Source organism: Dendrobates tinctorius, unplaced genomic scaffold (genome assembly GCF_039654945.1).
Source record: "Dendrobates tinctorius isolate UK_male_01 unplaced genomic scaffold, ASM3965494v1 ptg000004l, whole genome shotgun sequence".
Classification (NCBI taxonomy): domain Eukaryota; kingdom Metazoa; phylum Chordata; class Amphibia; order Anura; family Dendrobatidae; genus Dendrobates; species Dendrobates tinctorius.
The window spans coordinates 17,230,031-17,254,723 of record NW_027361672.1 but is presented as its reverse complement, the minus strand read 5'-3'; the positions used below and the strand labels follow the sequence as shown (position 1 = coordinate 17,254,723).

At 40.6% G+C, this 24,693-nt stretch overlaps 1 long non-coding RNA gene across 1 annotated transcript in view; it reads right to left on the bottom strand.

The window, feature by feature from the left end:
- Positions 1 to 24,693, bottom strand: part of LOC141080795 (uncharacterized) — a 142,844-nt gene that overhangs the window by 87,774 nt on the left and 30,377 nt on the right. Inside the window, exon 2 of the long non-coding RNA XR_012229100.1 lies at positions 5,904 to 5,982. This is a non-coding gene — a long non-coding RNA (uncharacterized lncRNA). The remainder of the gene's footprint in view (positions 1 to 5,903; positions 5,983 to 24,693) is intronic.

Sequence of the window (24,693 nt, the reverse complement as noted above, 5' to 3'; positions counted from 1 at the left end):
CAATCGAGCCTTAGGTAACTTGGCTCCGGGTACTAAATCAATGGCACAATCATAGGGTCTATGTGGTGGCAGCGCCTCAGCCTCACTTTCGGAAAAAACGTCTTTGAAATCTTTCAGGTACTCCGGAATACTTTCCAGATCGACAGACGACACAGACACGGATTTAACAGCGTTAACAAGATGTCCCCGGTTACCACATTTATTATTGCATCCCCATTGAGTGATTTCCCCTGTAACCCAATCAATGGTAGGATTATGGCGTTGAAGCCAAGGCATCCCCAGTACCAGTCCTGCAGGCAAGTTATCTAGCACCAGACAACTTAGTTTCTCCACATGAGTGGAACCCACTTTTAGAGAAAAAAGTTCGGACCTGCAACAGATACCGTCTTGGGTAAGAGGAGATGAGTCAATTGCCACAAGTTTAACAGGATCGTGAAGCCTGACTGTCCCTATCTTATTAAGAGTCATAACCTTGGTATCAATCAGGTTCACAGCCGAACCGCAGTCAATAAAAGCAGTAGTCTGAACAGGACCATAACCAAGTTCCAGTTCCACCTGCAGCACCAATTTTGCACATGAGGAAAATTGAACCTGAAGGTCTGGGTAGCTTCCTCAATTACTACCCAGACCTAGTCGTTTCCCGCCATCTTGGAGGATGACGGACAGGAGGGGCAGTCCTTCTTCCAATGTCCAGATTTCCCACAATAGAAGTACAACTGCTTTTCCCGGCGGCATCTTCTTTCCTTTCCCTCACAGGTGACAGCGCTCATAGCCATAGGAAGAGTCTGGGTCTCATCTCCACTGAAGAATAAGGGCGTTTCCCGTTGCATAATGCCTCTAGCCCGCAGCCTGCGATCCATGCGAACCGCTTGGACCATGGCATCCTCCAGGGAGTCAGGTGGAGGATGGAGTGCCAAAGCATCCTTCAGACGTTCACACAGGCCTCTGTGGAACAGCCCCCGAAGGGCGGCATCACTCCAGGAAATCTCCGCTGCCCAACGTCTGAATTCAGTACAGAACCATTCGGCCGAGTGCTCCCCCTGACAGACACTCATCACTTTGTCCTCAGCCAACCGCACTCTATCAGGCTCATCATAAATAAGCCCTAAGGCTTCAAAAAATGCATCCACAGACATTCTCTCAGGGGCAGAAGAGGAAAGCGAGAATGCCCAGGCTTGTGGGGACCCCCTAAGCAGGGACATCACCGCCCCCACCCTCTATTTCTCATCCCCAGAGGAGCGGGGTCTCAAAGAAAAAAAAAGCTTACAGCCCTCCTTAAATGCCCTGAAATCATCCTTGTTACCAGAAAATGTATCTGGCAATTTAACCGGGGATTCAGGTGGGACTAAAATGACATCTCTATTCCCCACCTGCTGGAAGCCTGCGGAAAGTATCCCCTGAACTGAGTCCTCAACCCGCCGTTGGGACTGGGCCAGAGCTTGGTGTTCCAAACTAAGCTTCTGCAGTGACTGAGTCAAGCTTTTCACCTGCTCAGATAAAGCACTCATTGGGTCCATGCTGCAGAAGTGAAGAGAGAAAAAAAAAACCTGTGGGCCAGTTATAATGTCAGAGACACCGCACTGAACTTGCTCACTGAGCCAGTGTGTGTGTCCTGAGTAAAGCGTGCTCAAAGCTACCTGTGGAGCGGGCAGCAACCGAATAGATGCGTACTTCAGAGCCGCAGGACCTGAAGCACGTGACTGCTAGAGGCGTGGCCTAAACTCCACAGAGCTAGGAGCTGCAAGACAATTCCTAGCAGAGTAACTGCGAGACAAAGTTACCAAGGGGCATAGACAGGGAGAATAGTCAGGACGTAGCCAATGAGTCACACACAGAGATAGCTGCAAGGTACCAGAGGGGTGAGCAGAGAGTAGTCAGGTCACAGGCAATGAGTCATACAGATAGCTGCAAGGTACAAGAGGGGCGAGCAGAGAGTAGTCAGGTCACAGGCAATGAGTCATACACAGATAATAACGCAGTACAAAATCAACAGGCAAACTCACAACGGGAAACAGGGCCAGGTCAGAACCATATAAACAAGCTATAGCAACAAACAGGCACACGGGGGTCAGCACACTAGGCCAAAAGCAAAAGTATAACTGGCAGGGATTGAAGCTACCCAGGGGTTTATGAAGCTCTCCCAGAACCAGAAAGAGGCCACAATCATTAACCCCAAGTGTGCAGGTCAAAACCTGCACAGAGCTCCAGACATTAACCCCCGGTGTGCAGCTCAAAAACCTGCACTGGGATCATGACAGAGGCTTGAAGAAGGTATATTTTACATATGAATATACTGAACTTTATTCATAATTAATGTAAAAGATGACAGATCACCAAATTTTTCAAGGTGAACTAGACACGCCATTTAATAGTGGCTGCAGATTGGAATAAAAAATGTGGATTTCTTTTTAATTTCATCTCTCCTTTGCGGAGATATTAGCAATTAAATATTTGGCACCTAATGAGTTAACTTTAGTCCAAGTGGGTGTTATCAGATAGTTTTCACTGGATGTGTGTACTACTACCTCCTGAATGATACTGACCAATCATAAACAGGAAGCATAGAAGTGCAAAAGGACCCATGATGATGTCATCAGTGTCACGTGACCAGAGTCTACAGGTTCTGTCAGCCTGTGTGTGCAACCTAAATAAGAACTGAAGATCTACTACACAGCACAGAGCTTTTAACCTTAGTTTACCCCCTTCATGACCTTGCGATTTTCCGCTTTTGTTTTTTGCTCCCACTCTTCCCAGAGCCATAACTTTTTATTTTTCCATTAATTCATTGTTTTTTGTGGGACGAGTTGCACTTTTGAGAGAAAAATGGGAAAAAAATTCTTAGTTCAGTAACATTGCAAAAAAAAAGTGCAATTCCACAACGGTTTTTAGGATTTATCATTTACCAAGTTCACTAAATACTAAAACTGACGAGCCATTAAGATTCTCCAGGTCAGTACAAGAACACAGATGCCAAACATTTATATGTTCTTTTTATTTAAGTAGTGAAAAAAATCTGAAATTTGTAAGAAAAAATTGCTATTTTATGAGACCTGTAGCATCCCCATTTTTCATGATTTGGGGCTGGGTGGGGCCTTATTTTTTGTGTGCTGAACTGACGTTTTTATCGCTATGATCTTGGGGCAGATAGGATGTTTTGATCATCAGCTATTCCAAAAAAAGGAATTCTGGCGTTTTTATTTTCTTGTTATGCCGATTATTTACCAATCAGATTAATTTACTTTATATTTTGATAGATCGGACATTTCTGAATGCAGTGATACCAAATATGTGTATTTTTTTATTTTATTGTTATATTTTGAATGGGGCAAAAGAAGAGTGATTTGAACTTTTATTTTTTATTGTTTTTAAAAAAAAATTTAACTTTTTTACTTCAATAATCCCCTTAAGAGCTTTGAAGGTGCGATGATACAAGCGCCATTGCTACACAAGGCAGGGCTTAAGTAGAAATCATGATCTATAAATGTTGGCAACGGGCCGGCGTTCATAGGGGATTTACAATAACCAGCAATAACAATGATGGGGGGGCTGTAATGACAATCCATTGGCATCCCAAAATCACGTGACAGGGGTACTGATAGGCAGCTCTTGTGACAGTGGATTTTAACTTAACAGCTGCGGGAGGATCTTAGATCCCCCCGTGGCTGTTAGAGGCAGATGGCAGCTTAAAGAAAAAAACTGGCAAGTCAAATGACAGCTCAATTTCACAAGGCACTTGACAGCTCAAAATCTCAAAACTCCTCAAAAATGTATTTTACTATAATTTTCCTCTCCAAAATCTATAAAAAGACTGAGTGTGAACATATCCTTAAAGGGATTTTCCCAAACCAGAAAAACCTGTGTAGGGTGATTATTTTTAACTGTTTTTTTGCTGTGAGTCTCTTCCACTGTGTTAGGCATCGGGTTCCTGCCTTGCTGTCTCCCATTCCTCTCCGGCTGCAGAGGAGCCTGCTCAGCAAAGACGTCATCTCAGCGTCTTGCTCAGTCTACTACTGTTGGCTTGGTTATTGCTGATAATCAGGGTTCAGCTATAGTAACCTGCAATAGCCAGCAGCGAGCAGCTCCTGTGACTAAGTCCTTCTTTCGGTCCACTGAGCATGCCCGTGGGAAGTCCTCTCATTGGAGGTCTGAAGTCACATGCTCAGGTCCTATTGCTGCTCCCATTGGACCACTAGGAAGGTCCCGGAAGGACGCTGCTATAAAAGAGCCGCATGGCCGCATGGCCATGCGCTAGTATAGACTCAAATACTTATGGAGTGTATGATGATGGATGCATGTATCTGGTAACCGACTCCTTATGAAACCCCTACCCTTGGTTGTGTCTGGTGTTAGGGTTTATCGGTTTGAGTCAGCGCCTGTCAGTGGCTAGTGTATATGCCACAGTGCAGTCCAGTCTTCTGCACACTAGCATCCGATGGTGTCGCCCACGGCAGGGCACTATCGTACCACGGCAAGTGACAGCCACACCTGTGCAACACCTTGCGCAACCTGTGCACTTATCTGGCCCAATTCTGGGCGATTAGTGGTGTCCGCCTGAGTGGCAGTCGTGGCGCCGAGCGCTAGTGGTCTAGACAGACTCCAGTCCTGCGGTCTAAGGGCCGAGTCCTATGACCTTACACTATGCGTTTCCTCTGCCGAGTCCTGTGGAGTTAACAGGCTCCAGCGTTTCTTTCAGCAGCTCTGTGAAGTAACAGAGTTCACTCCTGTGCACACCGGGTCAGTGGTTAACCCGCCAGTGTTCACTTAGTATCCCACCATTACTAAGCAGCAGTTTTCCATCTCTGCATGGTGGGCCCCAGTTTGCGATTGCACTTCCTTATATTTTATATTTAGTGTGATCCGCAACCCTAACACGCTGCTCCTGGGGTGTTTGTTCTCTGCTGCACTAACCTCTCACTGACAACACTGCAACCATTCAGTGAGCTCATGTCCACTGCAGACAATAACATACTCTAGAAGCAGCAGAGGAGACTCAGTGTTGGACCCCTAGAGGGGGAGTAAAGCACAATTTGATTGTTTTTTAAGTAACTGCACCTTTAATGTGTGCAGTTGCAGTCACAGTGCCTACTGTGCAGTACATCAAGGATACTGTGTAATGCATTTATAACTATTTTTAAAACTATTCCGGGCCATGGGTCGATCCGTTTACATAGAGTCATGCCTTCATATCCAGTGACATTTATATCCATTGTCATTCTGGGGTTTATTGGGCTCGGCCATGGATATGAACCTGAGAGCTTACTATCTGTCTATACATAACTTGTGAGTGTTGGTATAATTGTACAGACAGGATATTGACCTGAGATCTGAGAGGTTATTTGTGTATCATTTGGGTAATAGACCATGATAGTAAGTGATTGGCTCAGCTCCCAATGGGATTGTCTTCTTCGGACCCCATCAATGTATCAGTTATTGAGTCTGGCCCACTGAAGAATACTCCGATGCAATGAGGGGCCAGTTGGACCCTACTTATAAGCACCAGTTACAACAACTAAGTTTAAACTACATCCAAACATTTTCACGCTACAAATTGACAATTCCTTCCTGGTTTATTTTCCTAGCTGTCTTGGGGATCAGTAAAGGGCAGACAGGAGGTGTTGATTGTACAACACTTCGTATATATAAGGCATTGCGACTCAAAAACCTGGATCACCTAATAAAAATACCGTGACACTGAATGTATGTAATAAAGGCAATAATTCACACTAATGATGTAAAGAAAGAAAACACTTGATCCTGCTACTTGATCTTAGCAGGAGGAACAGGAAAAAAATAATTCTGCTGTTATTCAACACAACTAATTCTTAAAGGGGTTGTCTAGGTTAAAATGTTACTGTTCCATAGGATTGCATATATTTAAAAATGATGATCACAGCAATGCTCACCTTCCTCAGGTCCAGAACGGTAATGTTTTTTGTTGATAGGCTGCAGTGGTGACCCATCGGTGGAGAGGCATCTCTGGACCTGGTGAGGGTGAGTATGAATTTATTGTTATTTTAAAGAAATGCAATCCTATGCAACAGTAACATTCTAAATTGGACAAGCTTTTAATCAAATACTAAAAATAAAATTCCACTTATAGTAATAATTGAAAATAGCTAATAGACAAAGTGCATTGCAGCTAGGAATAAACCCATTTTCACATGTAAAGTGCCATGGAATAAATGCCACTATTATAATAAATAATAATAAAATTATTTGATCATTTTCCTCAAGAGATCGATCAGTGACAACCATAATCATAAGGGCTCATTCACATGTCAAATTTTTCCGAATGCAAGAAAAATGGATTGAAGAGTGTGGTATGAGTGACATCCATTTTTCTCAAACGAATAGAAATATTAAAAAAGAAGCTTCTTCACCTTCTCCATTCGATCAGTCTGCGAAAATTGGACCGCACTCGATTGTCATCCAAGTGTGCTCCAATTTTTTTTACGGACCAATTGACTTGCATTGCTGAATTTGATCTGACCCTCAGCTCAAAATTGGACATGTCTCTGCGATTTTCCATAGACCTCCCGATCCGCAAAAAATCATGGACTGTGAATGACCCCATAGACTATCACAGGTACACGTGCTATCCATGAAAAACACAAATGGCCCTCATATGTGAAAATTGGGAATGTGAATGAGCCTAACTCTTACAAGGTGTGATAGGTTGAGCAAGAAATATAATAAAATTCCTTATTAAACTTTCTAAATAAAGATTCAAGCAATGTCAGAGTCTCTAACAAAAGCTCCTGTCATCTACATGTGCCAGTCATTCTAATTAATCTAGACGCTAAGAAATCTGAGTGTAATTTTTCTAAATAAACAATACACCTTAATTTTCCGTTGCGATCTGTCGCCCATTTAGTGCTCCTCTCTTCATTCATTCCGCTACTCTTTCCCTTTTCTCCGCTTGTTAAATCAGAACATTGGACAGATATTTGGCAATGTGACTTGCAAAATCCCTACACGGCAAATTGTGCAATTAATTATATATACCCAAATGAGCGATATAATGTACTTAGCATCTAATTTTATAAGAATCCGTCTCTACATAAATGCGCTGCATTGGTTACACATGGCTTTATACAGTTTCCGTTAATAATAAAGTACATTACTAGAGCCAGGCACTTTCCATGTCTTGCTTTACGACAAGATCTTTTTTTTTTTTGTGTCTCTTACTCCCCCAAAAAATTGTCCCCGGCATTATGATCATAGCAAAGCTTCTGCTGTTTGCATACAAGCAATAAACGGGCATGTTAGTAGAAACACGGCTTATTAAAGAGGGATTTATGAATGCCTCGGTGACAGCCCTGAGTATGGACAGAAATCCTGCAGCAGATGTAGGCTATTAATTAGCACCCTGTAAATGCAGTCAGTACGGTTTAATACATGTGATACTACAGAGGATAATGTCTGAAGAGGCACTTTAACCGAGTAAAATTGGACCTTTATTTTTTTTTTTTTTTAAATATACACTGGCTTGCGGAAATCTCTAAATTTCTACGCCTATCTAATTTACCATTTACAAAGGAGGAAGATTAGGTCAATGATACTGTAGTACTCTCTTACAATTCACAAGTACAATAATTTAAAAGTGTACTTAGTGCTAGGCGTTAAACATTTAAACGCGCGATTTAGAGCATTACGGGGAAATTGCTTAACCATTCTGTTCAGTTTTATATGCAGTTTGTTTCCTGTCAATTGTGGTGATGAACTTTGTAATGGAAAGCTAATGCCCAGTGGTTGTTAATAAGGGCTGTGAGAAAGCCAAGGAACAAACAACCAGCACTTCATCTTCCTCCGTACAACCAGATTGTCTACGCCTGTGCAGTACACGAAGGCTGAATGGTGAGTTCTTATATCAGATACCGCTTTGTCTTGCTAATATTACACCATATCAAATGGTTTTAGAAAAATATAAACCTGCTTCATGAATAATTCTCTCTATGAAACAGAGCATTCATACATCTTTTTCTCTAGGAATAGTGATGAGCGAGTATACTCGTTGCTCGGGTTTTCCCGGGCATGCTTGGGTGACCTCCGAGTATTTTGGCGTGCTCGGAGATTTAGTTTTTGTCCAAGTAGCTGCATGATTTATGGCTAATAGACAGCCTGAATACATGTGGGGATTCCCTAACAAACAGGCATCCCTCACATGTATTCAGCCTGTACAGCAGCCACAAATCATGCAGCTGTTTCGACAGAAACTAAATCTCCGAGCACGCCAAAATACTCGGAGGACACCCGAGCATGCTCGGAAAACCCAAACAACGAGTATACGCGCTCATCACTATCTAGGAAATTTTATGATGCCCTCCATTGTATAATTCATCAACTTTTTGACCTTGGTTGACTAAATTTATCATGTTAAAACTACACAGAATGTGGACTTATACTATATGTACTAATTTAACCAGTTCAGGACTTAACCGTTTCCCCTCCCCCCTTCCTGATGATTTTATCATGCATGTGTTTTTAACGGCGCTAAAAAAAGTTCTTGTTTGCATATTCAAATTATTTTGCACCTTTTTTTTGCAATACATGGGACATTTAGGTTATTTTTTTAGTCCTTTTTTTCTGCGGAGGAAAATGTCAAGAAAAATGAAAAGTATGTGTCTATTTTTCACCTTCATTATTTTTTTCATCTATGATGCATATTGTGCCCCCATAAGGTCTTATAATAACTTTGGAGGATGTATTCTATTTTTTATTGCTTATTTCCCTTGAAACTAGGATGGATGTAATTGGGACAGAACTGGATATATTAGAAGCAGTAACAGGGAAATTTCCGCCTCCTGCCGGCATAGATTTCTGGCAAGAAAAGCTTTGAAAAGTCAAGCATTTTTTCTTGAAGTTGTGAAAAAAATGTGACTTCTGGTGTTTTGATGCCATTCTCACCTCAACTCCGACAAGTGGGTGGATGTGGAGAGAGTAGTGGGTGTGGTGATGAGCGACAACTGATGAGCGACAAGTGAAGTAAGATTTCTGGCCAAGTGACATAGAGGTGCATGTCACTAAGTGTGCAACTCTTAATGACTCAGGAGCATCCGCGCCAACACACCCCCTTCATGAAGAATGACGAGACAATCGCCAGTCTTAATTAATCGGGGCCTAAGCATATGTAGTAATGCTGCTCACTTGGGTGCATGGTAAGGTAACACAGAAACCATTTACATTTAAATGTCTAGACTGGTTTATTGAATATTCATAAACCATGCCAAAAGCAAAGTAAAATAAACGCTGTTTCAGTGCAGGCAAAACAAAGTAAACAGGTTCCAGCAAAGTCATTTTTTAGATATACAGTAGTCCAGGACACACACATACTGTATAGCATCCAGCATTCTGGAGATTTCACACATGACATGTGTCAAACAAACATACTCTTTTATTTTGTGAACCACACCCAGGGGTGTAGATATGGTGAGCAGCAGCATAGTCAATTAACCACTCTTACTACTGTATGTATTACAGCATTACTTATGGTTTATGTCACAGAGGACATGCACCTCTGTGATACATATCTCCCATCCACTATGTGACCGGCAGCCACCTAACAAGTACCAGAATTCTAAGCTGCGGAAGAACTATAGAACTTGTGTGATGATTACCAATTGATGATTAAACAGAAATTTAATTTCTGTGAAAGTTTACCTTTACCAAAATATGAAATTAATTATTTTTTTCCATAGATCGATGATTCACATGAAAATAAGAAACATGTAATATATCTTATAAGAGAAATCTGCTTCTTTTTCTGTAGTTTCCAATAAGCATTTTTATTCACTCCAGAGCAGGAGTCACATCTGCACTGACTAGTCCTGTTGTATAATATTCTCCATGCTATTTTATTCTACAGAGATATAGGGGAATATAATCTCCTCTTCTATATATGTGCCATGTAAGGGAAACATTAAGCAGTAATTCTCAGTCAAATTTGGAGTTGAGAGCGGAGAAAACTAATAATTTGGTATTGGGCCTGAAGAGGGTGTCAAGTGCTAGAAAAATGATCATGATATTATCCAAGTCATATGCTGGTTATATAGGAAGTTATTAATCAAGTACACATGCAAAATAGCTTACTCTAAAAATTTCCCTGAAATTATAAGTATGATTTAAAGTTTACACTGGCATCATAAATAGCAGAAAATAAGATAGCTCATGTAATATAATGGCTGATTGTAGATAATAATCAAACTCCTATCAATGACAACTGAAAAAGATAATACATTTCTACTGGAAGAAAGCATTATATTTTCTGATGTGCTATGAATAATTTTTAGGTGTATCACAGTCACAGATACTGTACAGTTTCCAGTTATTTGGTACAAAATAAACAACAACAAAATCAGCAAACTGTGATCCACATACCCACATGGAAAGCCACTGTCAGATTGGCACTTCTCACTACGGGTAATACCCAGGATTTACACCTACTCACCCAGGGTCAGTTAGCATTATCGCTTGAACAAGTTGATCCATGGATTTTTTATGCATCACCAATTCACATACCCTTTATTTTTGCCTGTATAGTAGTGTATACAATTGTTTTATATGTTGCAGAAGTAGCAGTAGTTTAGAATTAACTAGTTGAAGACCAGGCCGATCTAAGACATGTGCTATAGAGACTGCTAAAAAATTCTAATTTGTTAGTCAATAATTTTTTGCATTTATCTTGTGATATATGGGGTTTAATTTTGTATGTAATTTTTATATTAATATTTTTGTGCCCCTCTTTCCATAGCAATAATTTTTTTTGTATAGGTTATAAAGATTATTTTCATTTTGGGTTAGTGGGGAATTTTGGGGATTTTTTTTATTTATAACTTATTTCACATATTGTGCCTTCCATAAGGTCATAAAAGACCATGGGGGGGCATTTCAATGTTTAAATACATTTTTATATAGCTTATTTTCACTGTAACTGAGGCTGGAATATTAGCCCCAGTTGCAGGGCAACTGATCAGGGTCTGCTAAGACCCAAAAGCACCTGTGCCCTCCCGGAACATTATGAATGACATGATCACAAATACAGAAGGGGGAAGTGCTATTAGTTCTTTCTAAACCTTTTGGGCTGTGTAAACAGTGATCAGGAAGGCAGAGATGGTAATAAACCCGCTCTGCTTTCTTTGTTGTTAGTGTGGGTGTGTCCGATAGCTGCCTCCCTGCTCTTGCAGCTGCTGATTCTTCAATACTATTCTAAATTCTCATTGCAGTTTCACCTGCGGACCAGTCCAACATTTAAGACTTTTGACAGTCCAAATGTAGGCGATGAGGATACAAGGTTTACTTGGCTTTTTGAACAAGGTTAAAAACATGTTGACAAGAGTAATTCAGCGATGACATAAGCAGTTTTGGAAATATCAGTCCATATTACAACATTGATGACTTCTATTACATAATTGTTAATGATTGTATAATTGTATCATCTATTGTATCATTGTTAATTCATATGCAGAAATCTCTCTCTTTCTTCATAGATTAATTGATGGAATTTGGGCTCAACCCATTGTGTATAATGTGACCAGCAGAATAAACCTGGATATCATACATTTTACTCACATAGAAGAAATGGATACCAGGAACAGCACACTATCAACCAGGAAATGGTTAGTCTACATTACATTACACAACAGGGAATTAACACTATACGTGATGCTATTCAATAGGGAAAAGCACACTATTCATTACAGTCGTCACCAGGGACAAGGACACTATACACTTGCTTTTAAGAAAATGTCACCATTCGTTAAACTTTTCACCAGGCACACGTATGTCACATTAGCCATCCATTAGTGAGGAATTGACCAAAAGAACATAAAAATTAGCTAAAAAGGTACATTGTGTAAAGTATATTTCAGCAAATATTTGGGATTACAATAAACTGGAGTGAGAAAAAATAATCCTGAACATAATTACTAAATTCAAGAGGCCAACTAGAGCTGTACACCCTATGTTCACCACTGCCCTTGATGTAAAGGTCAAGAAATAAACATATTAATATAGTGCACGTAGAATGAATGTATAACTATAGGCCTCCGGATCACAGATCTGTAACAATGTGCTGTCATTTCCTATGACTCTTTTTCGATCTTGCAAGTGTTGATTTCTCGAGGTTTGACCTGTATCTTTCTGTAATCCTTTTAGTGGAAGAGTAATCTGCGACTGGATTCTCTCCAGGTTTATCTGTTAACATTGAATGAGTTAATACATCCTTAACCTTCTGAAGAGATTACATCTATTATTATATTATTTGGTTTTGTCATTTTGACATCGACTTTTAAATGCCGAACGAAAATATTACGATAATGTGTGGCGGAGATTCTCGCTTTCTATAATGAAATAAGTATGTAGGAATTTGACAGGGGAACAGAGAGATAGAAGTCGGCTCCTTATGACCTTGGACCCTGTAACTTAATCCCTTTATCCCAGGCAGTATAAAAAGACTCTGCACTATCAGTGCACGTTTCCATCAGATCTAATGCCTTAACTGACCCATAATGAACTCTCACAGAACAAAAATATCATGTAATAAATTATTCAAGAAAGAGTTTTTCCATGTCTTTTTGCTTATTTTTACATCAGTTTATTATAATCCCTCTTTACAGCTATGTAGCATTTCTTTTAATATACTATAAACTTATCACAATAATTATTGTCTTAGCCCAAATCTGGGTACTGTATATTTTTAGATACAATCCTAATTTTATTTACCGTAATCAATGTTTTATTTAGTTCATCTTTGCATAGTTAACATATACTGTATTGTTCATAAGGTATTTGTACAAATATTTTTTAATGTATGTGCCTTCATTAAAATTATTTACCAAAAGATGCTGTTCTAAACTCAGAGCAAGATGGCTGCCTCCATAATGTAAAGAAAACAGAATAAAAAAGTATACAAAAAGAAAAGAAAAAATAACGTTTCAATATATAATTTTATCTGTGAAAAAAGAAAAAGGTGATAAATTCCATATCATTTAGATAGAAATCTTCCCTTAGTTTGCATAGTATTTTACTCTAAAAAGGGTTTAATATAATGGTTTCCCTTAAAGGTGTTGTCGAGTCTTCTGAGAAAAGTCTGCAGTCAGACTATGTGAGGGCAGACTTCTTAATCCTGACAATGTATGGTGTGCACGCTATCAGGATTCACCGGTATTGCCAGTGATAGCAGACATTCAAGTGACCACAACTGTGCGATTTGTATACTTCTGGCCACATTCCGTACAGATGTGCCTTGTTTCTGTCGATACAAAAGAAGTGAGAGAAGGAAAGCACGTCTAGTTGGCAGGTGACCGAGATTGCATACTAGTGATCACGTGACCACCAGTTATCACTGGCAAAACTGGTGAATCCTGTCAGCATGCGCATCACACACTGTCTGGATTCAATCAAAAGTCTTCCGTTGCATTGCATAGAGTAACGACAGACCTTTATTAACCCTTTTAACTCTCCCATAATTATATAATTATATATGTTTGGATTGACTGCCACAAAAACTGCCACGGCCGCAGCTCCTCCGGTCAGCTCCACCTACGTCCGCATACTTCTGCATGCAGCCTGCCTACCATATCTTTAACATTGGGTACGCAGGTCGTGCGGATGCATGCGGATGCCTCCGCATGCGTCATTTTGATGATGCGGCGACCCGCATCATGTTGGAATCTTATGCGGGCGCCGCATCGTCAAATCGATGCATGCCGAGGCATCCGCATACATCCGCACAACCTGCGTACCCAATGTTAAAGATAGGGCACGCAGGCCACATGCAGAAGTATGCGGACATAGGCGGAGCTGACAGGAGGAGGTGCGGGCATCGGCGGAGCTTCACGGAGGAAGTCCACAGACAGCCACAGCTCCTCCATACGCAAATGTGAACCTAGCCTTAGTTCAACACACTAACATTTACAGTAGTGTCACTAAGGAGAAAATAGCAATGAACATCGTGTGCAACCAGACTGTGATTGGTAACAATCGTCATGTCTGAATTGCAGCAGCAGTTTATATTTGCATTTCATCGAACATTTAGAGAATTAAGTAAACTATGCCAGAAAATGACGTATTGACTTACATTAGAGCGAGTTGTGAGCATGCTCTGTAGCATGTGCAGAGATCACAGTGCATGGAGAAGATGCAGACATACTTATATCCATGTGTGGCGCCCCCAGGAGTATGATCGCCACACTGGCTTTACCTTCCTCCAGGGGAGGGTAATGCCAGGCTTGGAGGCAATGATGGGTCTCTCTCACAGTCAATCCATACATGCAACACAGTTCCACTCCTGGCCAGCAGGGGGAGCTCTGACCCAGGATTCAGGGGAGAAGTGCTCTCTGTGGGCCAGGAGGAAGGGGAGTTAGTTAGTCTGCGGAGGGTGAAGTGTGCGGACATGGAATGGAGGTTGAGCTGCAGAAGGCGAGCTCCCTCAGCTTGAGAGCGCAGAGAACTGGAGTCTGGTCTCCATGGTGGTACAGATACTAACGGTCCTGCCACAGATACCCGAGGAGTAGGAGGCTATAAAGGCCCTGCTCCCAACTAAGACTTGAGGCACAACAGTGAACGGATAGAGAGCCGGGGATTCAGAGAGAGAGGAGTCCCAGGGAGAGAGAGAGGCTACAGCTTTCTGCCGTGCAAGTGGAGTTCTAGGAACATCTGACAGGAGTAACTTCAGAGTAACTGAGTACTGGAGTGCTTCACACTACACAGCGCTAGGAAGGAGACTGCACAGCCCATCTGTGAGAGAGAATCCCTGAGTTGCTTCCAGGCTAGCCTGCTCCAATACCATCTGTAATCAGGACCCTGGACTGCAGTTATCAAGTAAAGGTACAGAAATTGCACCCAGCTGTGTCGTGTCTGCTTCCTACCCTGTCGGCACTGCTACATCCCCGTGCCAACCACCTATACACTGCCCTGGGGTTACAGCTTCACCTGTGGGGAGCTACACCATCTAAGCTGCGACACACCATCAACCCCAGAGGATCTGCACGCAGCGCTGGCTTACCATCTTACTTGCCAAACACCACGGGTGGCGTCACGAACTTTCCTTATAAACTACATTACCAACATCACCGCCATTGATATTGGGCCCCAGGGCCATGGACTGGGTCTCCGCTGCTGTGACACATCATCCCCCTGACACCGGCCCGAGTACCCCACAGCCCTGGGTGAAGCTAGGGCGACCCACATGCCCTATTGTCATTGTGGATATTGGTATTTGCCTTCAGCTCTTGAACAAAGCAGAGGTGTTAAATTTTAACGGAAATCTATCTGTAAAATATGAAATGATTTATTTTATTTTTACACTTAATATCTAATATGAAAACTGTAAGAGTTCAGGATATATTTTTTGAAAAGACTAGTTAAAAAAAACATAACATGTTCTAAAATTATATTTAACATTATCCCCTATTAACCCCTTACCTACAAATGACGTAATATTCCGTCCATGTGACCATGGACCTAATTATCATGGACGGAATATTCCGTCATCGCGATCAGCGGCGCCCACGTGGTGAGCGCCGCTGATCGCGGCCGAGTGTCAGCTAATTATCATAGCTGACACCCGGCACAATGTGTCAGGGGCGGTCACGGACCGCCCCGACACGTTAACCCCTTGCACACCGCGATCAAACATGATCGCGGTGTACCGGGGGTTAAAGGGAAGCATCGGCAGGGAGGGGGCTCCCTCCTTGCTTCCCTGAGCCCCCCACGGCAGCGCAATGTGCAGCGCTGCTGCGGAGGACTCCTTTCCTGCAGGTCCCCGGATCCAATATGGCGACGGGGACCTCCGGGGGCCTGCAGGAAGCTGGCTTTCTCAGTGCCTGCAAAGCGCAGGCATGAGGAAGCCTGTGCAGTGCCTGTGACAGATCGCTGATCTGTCACAGTGATCTGTGATGTGACAGATCAGCGATCTGTCACAGGACAGTGATGTCCCCCCTGGGACATTGTAATAAAGTAAAAAAAAAATAAAAAAAAGTGTAAAAATAATTTTAAAAAAATCGCCAAATAAATTAAAAAAAAAAAAAAAAATATTCCCCAATAAATTCATTTTTTGGAAATAAAAAAAACAAAAAAACAATAAAAGTACACATATTTGGTATCGCCGCGTCCGTAATGACCCGCCCTATAAAACTGTCCCAATAGTTAACCCCTTAAGTGAACCCCTTAAAAAATAAAAATATAAAATGAAGCAAAAAATAATGATTTATTATCATACCACCGAACAAAAAGTGCAATAACGCGCGATCAAAAAGACGCATATAAATATCCATGGTACCGCTGAAAACGTCATCTTGTCCCGCAAAAAACGAGCCACCATACAGCATCATCAGCGAAAAAATAAAAAAGTTATAGCGCGCAGAATAAAGTGATGCAAAAATAATTATTTTTTATATAAAATTGTTTTCATTGCATAAAAGCGCCAAAACATAAAAAAACGACCTAAATGAGGTATCGCTGTAACCATACTGACCCAAAGAATAAAACCGCCTTATAAATTTTACCGCACCCGGAACGGCGTAAACGCACCACCCAAAAGAAATTCATGAAACGCTGGTTTTTGTAAATTCTGCATCCCAAAAAACGAAATAAAAAGCGATCAAAAAATGTCACATGCCCAAACATGATACCAATAAAAGCGTCAACTCGTCCCGCAAAAAATAAGACTTCACATGACTCGGTGGGTCAAAATATGGAAAAATTATAGCTCTCAATATGTGGTGATGCAAAAACTATTTTTACAATAAAAAGCGTCTTTTAGCGTGCGACAGCTGTCAAACATAAAAACCGCCATAAATAGTAAATCAAACCCCCCGTTATCACCCCCTTAGTTAGGGAAAAATAATAAAATTAAAAAAATGTATTTATTTCCATTTCCCCATTAGGGTTAGGGCTAGGGTTAGGGTTAGGGCTAGGGCTAGGGTTAGGGTTAGAATTAGGGGTTTCCACTATTTGCGCACATCAGGTGCTCTCCAAACGCAACATGGCATCTGATCTCAATTCCAGCCAATTCTGCGTTGAAAAAGTCAAATGGTGCTCCTTCCCTTCCAAGCTCTGCCATGCACCCAAACAGTGTTTTACCCCCTCATATGGGGTATCAGCCTACTCAGGACAATTTGCAAAACAACTTTTGGGGTCCTATTTCTCCTGTTGCCCTTAGGAAAATAAAAATTTGGGGGCAAAAATATCATTTTTGTGTAAAAAATTGTTTTTGTTATTTTCACGCCTGGGCGTTATAAACTTCTGTGAAGCACTTGGGGGTTCAAAGTTCTCACCACACATCTAGATAAGTTCCTTGGGGGTCTAGTTTCCAAAATGGGGTCATTTGTGGGGGGTTTCCACTGTTTTGGTACATCAGGGGCTTTCCAAACGCGACATGGTGTCTGATCTCAATTCCAGCCAAAAAAGTCAAATGGCGCTGCTTGCCTTCAGAGCTCTGCCATGTGCCCAAATAGTCATTTACACCCACATATGGGGTATCAGCGTACTCAGGACAAATTGCACAATAACTTTTAGGGTCCTGTTACCCTTGGAAAATAAAAATTGGGGGGTGAAAAGATCATTTTGTGGAAAAAATATGATTTTTTAATTGTACCGCTGTGAAGCCCTTGTGGGTTCAAAGTTCTCACCACATATCTAGATAAGTTCCTTAGGGGGTCTAGTTTCAAAAATGGGGTCACTTGTGGGGGGTTTCCACTGTTTAGGTACATCAGGGGCTCTCCAAACGCGATATGGCGTCCGATCAGAATTCCAGCCAATTTTGCATTGAAAAAGTCAAACGGCGCTCCTTCCCTTCTGAGCTCTGCCATGCGCCGAAACAGTGGTTCCCCCCCACATATCAGGTATCAGCGTGCTCAGGACAAATTGCACAATAATTTTTGCAGTCCAATTTCTCCTGTTACACTTGGTAAAATAAAAAAAATTGAACCTGAAGTAATTTTTTTTGTGAAAAAAAGTTAAATGTTAATTTTTTTTAAATATTCAAAAAATTCCTGTGACGCACCTGAAGGGTTAATAAACTCCTTGAATGTGGTTTTAAGCACCTTAAGGGGTGCAGTTTTTAGAATGGTGTCACTTTTGGGTATTTTCTATCATATAGACCCCTCAAAGTGGCTTCAAATGTGATGTGGTCCGTAAAAATAAAATGGTGTTGCAAAAATGAGAGATCGCTGGTCAACTTTTAACCCTTATATCTTACTAACAGATAAAAATTTTGGTTCCAAAATTGTGCTGATGTTAAGTAAACATGTGTCAAATGTTACTTATTAACTTTTTTGTGTGCCATATCTCTGTGATTTAAGGGCATAAAAATTCAAAGTTGGAAAATTGCAGAATTTTCAAAATTTTCGCCAAATTTCCATTTTTCTCATAAATAAACGCAAGTTATATGAATGAAATTTTACCACTAACATGAAGTACAATATGTCACGAGAAAACAATGTCAGAATTACTGGGATCCACGGAAGCGTTTCAGAGTTATGACCTCATAAAGGGACAGTGGTCAGAATTGTAAAAATTGGCCCGGTAGTTAACGTCCAAACCACCCTTGGTAGTGAAGGGGTTAAAGAGTAAATGCCATTTTAATTTTATTTTCATAAATAAACAATTCATATGAAATTATGAAACTTTGTCCGACGCCTATATCTTATCAGTGAAATCTGCTTCTTTCTCCTCCTGGACTGCCTGGACTGATCATTCACTCTCAAAATTCTAAATATGAAAATAATATCTGTATTTAGTGAAGACAGAATATTATATTACTGAGAGAGAGGATATGGCAGGTGACATCGATAGCATTCAATGTAGACGGGAGGAGTGAGGCAGAGATAATGGAGATCATCCCTCCTCCTACCGTCTACATAGAATCTACAGCTGTCATCGTCTATCTCAGTAATGGGAATATCCGTCTTCAATGGATACAGATTTTACCAGAAAATTAAAAATTTTGAAGATGAAATATCAGTGTAGGAGGAAAAGAAGCAGATTTATCTGATAAGATATATGACAAAGTTGCTTATTTCCATAAAATAATAAAAATTAAAACAATGGTTAAATAATAAAAATTTAAACATTTACTCTCTTTAGGTAGCTGATTTTCTGACATTTCTTTTTGTGTGTATATTGTGCCAACATATTCTGCAACACAGTACAAACAATGAAGAAACACAAAAATTGAGCTTGGTTTGAGTTGACACACATGCAGCATATAAATGCATGTTGACATTGGCCATAAAATATAAAACCTGCAAAAGACAAAATAAGCAAAAACCCTGCTGCAACTAAATAAGTAAAAGCAAAAGTGCATCTAAATAATACAAAGTTTTTAGTAATACTGTTTTTGATCAAAAGTAGCATGAAAGCCGTCCCACCACGACACGGTAACTCTGTTCGGGATAGTCCTACACTGTCTAATATTAAAAATCTTGCCTTGTGTCAAAGTTGACCTCAATGTGTGAACAAGGGCAGACAAAAGGACTGGGTCCCAAACAGTAGACACCAGTCTGGGGAAGCCTTATATACAATTTCCAGCTCAGGAGAGGGAGGCCACACCCCAGCTTGCACAAAATGCAAAAATACAAAGAGAAAAGCACAAAAATTGAGCTTGGTTTGAGTTGCAGGTTTTACAGTACAAACAATGTCATATCTCACTTCAATATTTGTCCATTTTGGTTCTAAAAGTGGAATGTTTTGCTAAAATTGAGGTCTGAAGGCAGTTAATTAAAATCTTTCCTTTCCCTCCCTCCAGTCATTCTTGCAATTTGTTCAGGAGGCAGAGATATGGGCTGCCCCTTTCTGTGCCCTCTGAAGAGATGTTTAAGCTTTCCAATATAGTGTCCATGTAGGGTTATAAAAATAAGTCTTCTTTTCCCAATCCTGTACAACCAGAAATGTACCACGTTGTTTATAAACATAAGACAAAAATCATTCTCTTACAGCATTATCCTCAGATCGTCTGAATGTGCACATAGTACTTTAGTAGTCATGCCTGGCAAATACCTTCTTATGCTGAACAAAGGCTTGGAGAGGTTAAAGAGGCGGTCCAAAAATAACATTTATTTTATTCTTCAATGTCTGTCTATTTAATGTCAGAATCAAATCTCTTTTTCAATATACTTTCATTAAAGTCCCTATCATTCCTTCACTACGCTATCCACTTTTTTTACTTACTTCCTGCTTGATGACGCTTCATTTGAGAACCCCTAGTGCATGCTGGGATACTGAAACGAGACATCACCAGGGTTATAGGCTGAGGTCTGTCCTCACCCTGAAAAAAGAGTCATCATTGACATCCTTTTCAGGGGCTGGGCTAGTGTTTGGTCTACCATGCAATTCCAACATATGCTCAGCAGGATCTTGTCACTGAGCAATATTATTTTTAATGCACAGTGACAGTGTGCTTTCTTTCTGGTTTTGATGAGAAGTTAAGATCCAGAAAGAGAGCGCACTGTCAGTGTGCATTGCATTGAGATTACCCAGTGAGCAGGGACAAGCATGCCCCTGCAAATGACACCACCACCCCTTTAACATTAAACCTGGTTTTTAGGTGGAGGTGTGCTTTAAGTCATGTGACATGAAGAAAACATGACATAAACAATAAGTATATTAAATACATTAATTCAGTATATCGTAACATTTTTTCCTTTTTAAGCAGCAAAAGGTATTTGTTATTTTTCACGTGTACTTGTCCTTAAAAAAAAAAACCACAAATGTCCTTAAAATGAATGAAGGAGATGACCCATGAATTCATAAGAACCTAGATTGTGATTTCACAATTACAATTAGGAGTCTTGTTCTTTGAAATGATTAACTTCCAACAAGGATTTGGTGCAGTAGTTATGAGTCAGAATGAATCACGTGAAAACACAACTCCACTTGTTTTTTCTTGATGTTATTGCCGTGTCCATAACGTCTGACCTCTTGCGCTGCTTTGATGTTGTTTTTGTGTTCCTTTCTCACATTTTGGATACATAATATACAGTAGTACAACATGCCTAAATACTAATGGTCAGTATTTATGACTACATTAGCTAGCCATAGACTAGTCTTCAAGACAACAAAGAGCGGGAAGAACTTGACTAGAATCAACCAAACTAGGTCATCCTACAGATTGATATTAAAGCAGAAGAAAGGCCCTTTTTTGCCTAAATTTCCCCAGTTCATTTAATAAATACTGATGCCAGTTTTAGCTTTTATTACATGTAACATATTTGGAAAATGTATCTAATTCTTCATTATACATTGTAAAGGTTCTGAAAGCCTGGCGATCTATCAGCAATTAGAATAAACAGGAAAAAATGCCATGTTGGTTAAACAGCATCAACTAGTCTCCCAGAAGATATATCTGCCGATCTACGTTTTGGTTTCCTTTCCTGAACTTCAATTACGTAAGGTAACTAATGCCGCCAACTGGACAAGACATCACAAGCAACCAATCCAGGATGGTAACCGACCCACAAGCTCCTTCCACAAGAACAGTTTGTTCTTCCTGAGCATTCTGTCCACAATCCATGTTGGGCTTGATTCTCAAATGATCATCTTACATAAACTTAAGTGGATTACAGCAGAAAATCATATTGCACGTAGTATTTTATCAAATGAAAGTCAACGGTCGACAAATGCCCCTGTACACCTGTATTGTGGCATACATTGAAGGTATAATTATAGAGGAATACACTTTTAACGCTGACATTAACATGAAACAAAATCTTAACAGAGCCTGATTGATATGAAACGCAGTGTAAAAAAAAAGTTATGTTACAATAACACTGCGCAACAAATTTCAGAGAAGTTCTTGTCCCCAGAGAAAATTTTGTTATATCTTATAAATTTTGATATGCTGAACACGAACATGTGCTCCAAAAGTTTGTATCGCGTAAGGCTTTTAATCCGTTCATGACCGGAGCTTTTTTCGAATTTTTTTTTTTTTTTTTTTTTCATTTTTCGCTCCCCTTCTCCAGAGCCTTAACTTTGTTTTTTCCCGTCAATATGGCGATGTGAGGGCATATTTTTTGCGGGACAAGTTGTAATTTTGAATAACACCATTGGTTTTACCATGTTGTGTACTCGAAAACGGGAAAAAAATTCCAAGTGCGGTGAAATTGCAAAAAAAGTGCAATCCCACACTTGTTTTTTGCTTGGCTTTTTTGGCTTCACTAAATGTAAAACTGACCTGCCATTATGATTCTCCAGGTCATTAAGAGTTCATAGACAACAAATATGTCTAAGTTCTCTTTTATCTAAGTGTTGAAAAAAAATCCAAAGTTTACTAAATAAAAAAATGGGCAATTTTTCGATACCTGTAGTGTCTCCATTTTTCGTGATCTCGGGTTGGGTGCAGGCTTATTTTTGCGTGCCGCGCTAATGTTTTTAATGATACCACTTTTGTGCAGATACTTTTTTGGATTGCCTGTTATTGCATTTTCGCGGCGACCAAAAAAAACATAATTCTGGCGTTTTGTTTTTTTCTTGCTACGCCGTTTAGCGATCAGGTTAATCCTTTTTTTAGTTTTTATTGATAGATGTGGTGATTCTGAACGCACCAAATATGTGTAGGTTTGATTTTTTTTATTTTATTGTTTTATTTTGATTGAGGCGAAAGGAGGGTGATTTGAACTTTTATGTATACACTGCATATATATTTTTTAAACACTTTTTTTACTATGTAGCATGATCGCCTCTGCTACATAGAGGTGATGCTCAGATCACCTCTATGCAGCAGAATTGCAGGCTTGCTATGAGCGCCGACCACAGGGTGCCACTCATAGCAATCTGCCATCAACAACCATAGAGGTCTCATGGAGACCCCTGGTTGTAATGGCAATGCAGCGATGACCCCCAAACACGTGACGGGGGTCGTCGCTGTGCGTATTTCCGGACCAGCATCCGGAAGTGCATTTAAATGCCCTCTGTCAGAGTTTGACAGCGGGCACCTTCGGAGCCCACCTCAAAGTGGGGGATACTGCCATCTGATGTACTATTCCGTCAGCTGGTAGTAAGGGGTAAAGAAACAACAGTTTATAGTTTACATTATGACGTCCGATACACTACATACATGTGCATTGATGTCAGTAGCAAAAGCAATTGTTCAAAAGTGTTTTGCAGACAACTTTTGTTTATAATCCATGTCAGATGCTTCTCAAATAAGATGCCAGCAATAGTCAGCCATCATTGACGTACTCCACTTTCCCTGGCACCTTTTCGCCGTCAGCGCAATGTCTTGGTGAAATCTTTCACCGTGTTCATCGCTATCGGCACCAAGATTGGCTGGAAAAAAGTCCAAGTGAGAATGTAGCAGCATATTGGTTTACCTTGCAGAGACGCTCAGTCTCTGCTAGGTAAACTGCCAACTCTATGGATACGATGCAATGATTCCGGATGTGTTCACTGAGCACATCCGGATTCACAGCACGTACAGAAGGGGGCAGCGCTTTGGGCAGAGAGGGTTTTCCGCTCTGTCCGAAGTGCTGCGTTAATGGTACGTGGAAACGTACCCTTACATGGGAGAGTCTTTGCCTTGGGTAAAAGGAGGCCCAGGTGCTGTAGTGTACAGAGAGGGCCTAAGTATCCACCAAGGAAGGTAGTGGTGTCTGGCAACATCATATTCCCTTCTCCCCATTGAAAATCATTTCACTCCCAGCCAAACAGGCCTGTGTTTTTGGAAATCCAGAATGATAACAATTGCTTGGCTGACAGTTATCTAAAGTGTATGGGGTGCTCTAGGGCTTGTGCAGACAAGTGTATATTAGGTCCGAGCATGATCAGACACAACATTGGATCGCCTATGGGTGCGTACACATGTCAGACTATTGCACTTGGCCATGCAAGTCAATGTGTCCATCAAAACAGTCTGACCACACTCGAATGACATCTGAATACAGTCTGACCTTCACAGACTGACAGCATGAAGGCATGGAGACATTTTTTTTTCTATCTTCTCCACATCCAAGAAAAATGGATCACACTCTGATCAAACTTTTACCAAACTCTGATCAGAGTGTGATTAGAATAATTGGACAGACTTTCGCAGATGAGAAAAAATATGGTCGTGTGACCTTAGCGTAAAGAGTGTGTTCCAATTTTCTCGGATGTGGAGAAGATGGGGAAAAAAATGTCTCTACCTTCTCCATTCTGTCAGTATTTGAAAATTGAACCACACTTGGATGTCATCTGAGTTAGGTCCAATTTTTTTGACTAACCCATTGATTTGCATGGCTGAGTGTGATCTGCTAATCGTATGCAACTTGGGCATCCTGTGATCTTTTCCTCGGACTAGTTTAGTCCAAAGAAAAACATCGGACATGTGCATGGCCCCGTAGAATAACATTGGCTCAAGTGTGATCCGATGGGGGAGCTCCTGGTTTATGTGTGCCCTTGGGAAATAGTCACAGTTGGCTCCCTCATGCCTCACACTATGTTATCCCCTCTGTATAACATACATCATTGCACCACTGATGGGTTCTCATGGTTTTTGCTGCTAATGTGTAATTTTTTATTACCATAAATCTATTTTCCTGCAATTTCTAACAAAGAATGTCAAATAAAAAACACTATGTGGTACCCTTAGAAAGAGAGCGGCAGCTGTATACTGTGCCGTTTATAATTTCTCAAAGTGGTAGCTGTACTTGTTGAGATGGTTACAATTTTATTGTTTTCATGTACTCAAACTCATAGCAATAACTGATAATATTTTTA